Source organism: Belonocnema kinseyi, chromosome 7, assembly GCF_010883055.1.
Source record: "Belonocnema kinseyi isolate 2016_QV_RU_SX_M_011 chromosome 7, B_treatae_v1, whole genome shotgun sequence".
NCBI classification, from domain to species: domain Eukaryota; kingdom Metazoa; phylum Arthropoda; class Insecta; order Hymenoptera; family Cynipidae; genus Belonocnema; species Belonocnema kinseyi.
In genome coordinates, this window is record NC_046663.1 from 123450509 (window position 1) to 123454866 (window position 4358).

A 4358-nucleotide genomic window follows, 5' to 3' on the forward strand; every position below is an offset into this window, starting at 1 on the left:
CTGAGATACAGGAAATTATTTTTTTTCTAAAATAATTAAAGACAAAAATTATTGGTACAGTATATTGACATACGGGCATTATTTAACATGGCTGAGAAAAACTTTTACTTCGTTGCCCCTTGCTCTTATTTCTTCGGTTAAACCGTTGGCAATTAACATAATAAACGTAATAATTGATCATTCATATATTTTGTTAAAAATTCATCTTTTCTCGCATAGAATGAGAATATTCTACTTTAAGATTCAACAATTTGGTTTTAAAAGGATTTCCTTTTTTCAAAATTCGTATTTTTTTTTAAAAAATTAACACATATATTTAGTTGAAAAGTCCTTTCTTTTGTACAAATTGGTATTTTCCGGTGCAAAATTAATCTTCTTCTTTGAAAATACAACTTCTTGTTTGAATTTGTTTACAATTTATCTCTTTACTACAAAATTGAACTATTTTCTTCAAAATGCATAATTTTCAGTTGAAATTTTCTGTATTTCGTTGGAAAATTATTATTTTTTGATCTAAAATAAATGAATAAATCAAATAAAAATAAATAATTCTGTAGATTTGTCAAAGATATATTATTTATAAGGCAGTAAATAAAATAATGACTCGTCGTAAGAGGAAAGGTAAGGAGAATGAAAAGTGTTATTTTCTGCTACCCGGGTGGAAATGTAAGTCGAGGGGTGGCCATTCAATGGGCCGGAGAGCCCGGCTTTAAGCCGGGAGCTGGCCAAGCAGCCCGACTTTAAGTCGGGCTGTGTCCGAGGTTTCTGGTCGGAATGCGACCAGCATCGTCACGCTGCGCTGGCCAGGGTCCGGCCATGGATCATGGCCGGGAGCTAGTCGGGGAGCCTGACCGTAGCCCGGACAAGATCAATTGGTGCTTTACTAGATTTAAATGATTGGAGTTTCAATTGTATGATTAGCATCATTCACTGAATGAGAGAATCAATTTGATTCTTTTTTACTGTAGAATTCGAACATAATAATATATGAAATTCCACATGCCCCGCACACAGACAACATTAACTATTTTCACGTAGTCGTTGAGAGACAAAAGCGGTATTTAAAAAATAAATATTAAATGATTGCGAGTATTTTTACTTTAAATATTAATAGTCCTGTTTAGAGTAAATACATATATTATATTTTTAAACATTATATTATAAATATAATTTCTATCTCTACGGGGTATCAAACCTATATATCTATACCTAAACCTAACGATTAGCAGTCGAGAGTGCTAATGACTGCGCTAAACCGACGAGTTGAAACTCGTTGAAAAAGCCATCCTCATAAGTTACAGTTCAGAAAAGTTACGGTGCCAAATTTTAAGTTCTCTTTTTTTAATTATTTATTATTATGCGGCGTTATGTAAATATATAATACACGAACTTTTAATAGGAATATCAATAAAATAATTTTCAAATAAATAATTTAAATTTATTACAATTTTTCTTCGCGTGATATTTTCTTCTTTCCCGTTGTACACTGATTCACAACTTTTTACAATGACAAAAAATGTAATTTTTTATGAACATTTGAAATTTGTAATGACGGCACTCAAAAATTTAATCGTGAATGTTCAAAATGTCCTAATATTAACATTTTTTGACTTTCGTGTAAGGATTAGTTTTTAGGTGCTTTATACTATTTTACAACGTTTAAGATTGATATAAAATGAAAAATTTTCTGAACATTTGCAATTTTTCATAAAGATGGAACTTAGAATTTTTTCTTAAAAAAAAACAGTTCGAATTTCAAAAATGTGTTATCGAATTTTTGTCACAAAATGCATTGTTCGTAAGTCTGAACTAATGAAACCTCAAAATTTGTGGTGTCAAAAAGATGTTCATCCAATATATTACTACGCGTGGAACATCCATGCGGGTATACACATCCATTTCTTAATGAAATCAGAAAAAGTAATTAAGTTATAAACAAAGTTTAACCATTTTTTTATTGCTAATCAGCGCCCGGCCAGCTACCGTCTGAGCATTCGATCATAAGATTTGTCCGATCAGAGCTCAGTCAGCCCTCGACTGGGGTTTTGACATAAATTTTGCCTAGCGTGTCTCCGACCAGCGCACGGCTAGGCTCTTAAAAACAAACATAGCTCGGTCAGTCCCCGACCAGAAACCTTATTGTAACAGGGCTAACCCGGGATATTTCCACACTGGTATAGATAAATAAAATTGTGTTTAAAAAATCAGTTCTGCTCAATGAGAGTCTGTATTTATAAAATTGGTATAAACAATAAAGAAAAAGGGTTATGAAGAAGAAGCAATATTATGAATGTTATTTGGTATAACTTTCGCAACGGCTTCAGGAGAAATTGTGACACTAGTTAGCTGGAAGTTTTATTACAAAATAAAGAACCTAGACGATTTCCTGTTAAAAACAGCCATTTTGTAACAACAATTCATTGCGAGAAGTATTCATTGAATCGAAATATTTTTGTTGCTTTCAAGAAATCAAATATCGATATAGACAAAACACAAGTTTTAAATTTTTCCGAGCAGTGCATTCTGAGATGCAACTGTGTATTTATATAAATTTGGTTAAAAAATAATTTATTTATAAGAACAAAGATTTAAAAAATAAAATAGTTACATTTCTAACCAAAACATGAATTTTGCAGGTAAGGGGAGTAATCCTAATAGCAAAAATTAATTATTAACCAAATTGTGAACTTTTTTTAAGAATAAAAATTATTTAACATCTGACAATATACGAATTTTTAACGAAATAGTTGAAGCTACTTCTGAAACTGATAAATTTTCAAGAAAATAGTTTAATTTTCAACCAAAGAGATAAATTTTCCACAAAAATGATAAATCTTCAGTCAAAAAATTAATTTTTAACAAATTTGTTCAACAATGACTTAAGTAATTGAACTTACAATCGAGAAGATTCATTTGGTATCAAAAATTACTAATTTGTAACGAAATACATGACTTTCCAACTACGTATTTTTACTTTTAAACAAAAAATTCGAATTTAACCCTCTCGGCCTAGACTTCAATATCTTTGGTTCTGAATAACGTATCGCGATTTTTCTTTTTCGAAATTATAGCTAAAAAACTCTCAAAAATTAATGCTGTAAACATAAGTAGATAAATTCAACATATTACTATAATTATTTTCAAGTCTAAAACAACTATATAGCTAGCCGAAAATATCATCCGGATATAATACACGCAGTCTAGGCTAAGAGCGTTAAAACAAAATAAATGAATTTCAAACCAAAGTTTTTAATTTTGAAGAAATAACAGTATTAATTCTGTAGCAAAAAATATGAATTTTTAACGAAATACATGAATTATCAACCAAACAGTCGAATGAGGTTGAAGATTCAACAACACAGTTGACTTTTCAGGTAAAGAGATGAATTTTTAAGTAAGAAGCATGAATTAATACCAAAATTGTTTTAACAATATAGATAAATTTTCAATTAAGAAAGAAAGTAAAACTTTTCACGATATATGGAATTGATGAATGTTCAGTCATATAATTAAATTCCAAAAAAAAGGTTGTAGCATAATATATAGATTTAGAACTAATGAGATGATTTTTCAACTAAAATTATAAATCTTTAAGTAGGAGAAACAAATTTCCATTGAAAAAAATCAAACAAAATAACGATTTTGTAACAAAGCAGTTAGATTTTTAACTAAACAGATGAATTTACAAGTAAAGTTAAGAATCCTCCTAAGAAAATTAACTTTGAACTAAATTGTTAACTTTTCTCAAAGTATAATATTTTTAAATACAAGAGATGATTTTATGCTTAACGAAACAGTTGACTTTTCAACCAAAAAGGATACTTTCTTCAAAATGTTAACTTTTTTCAAGAAAATAGATTTACTACGTGGGGTTGATGACGTAGGTTCTCAGAATGGAAACGAGATGTGATCCAATACTATGACAGGGCTATGCCCGTGTAAATATAGTAGGAGACGATGACTGGATTGCGCACGCAACCCATTTCTCCTCTCCTGAATTTGAAAACTCGAAGGTGCACGATTGCCGGTCGGAAAACTTCGGTGGTTCTATTTATATCTCTCTCCGCTTTGATATAAAATAAAGAGATTGGGATTTTAATATTTCCAATTTTCGATTCTGCCGATTTTCATGATTTGAATACTTCGCGCGCCTCTATATATGCGCATATTTCAAGGTTACGCTATTTTAATTATAAAATATAAATGATATAAATATTAATACTATTATATATACCAGGTGTATACATATGAAACCAGTATTGCCATCTAGCGTCTAGTAGGCACACTTGTAGGCACTGTCGGAACTTACCATTTGTGCTAATTGGCGTATTGTCATCTGTCAACAATATCCAATACCA

The 4358-nt window shown here is 30.3% G+C and overlaps 1 protein-coding gene across 2 annotated transcripts in view; it reads left to right on the forward strand.

Annotated features, from left to right (window-relative positions):
• Positions 1 to 4358, forward strand: part of LOC117177109 — a 146872-nt gene that overhangs the window by 3293 nt on the left and 139221 nt on the right. The gene's annotated exons all lie outside the window — the stretch shown is intronic.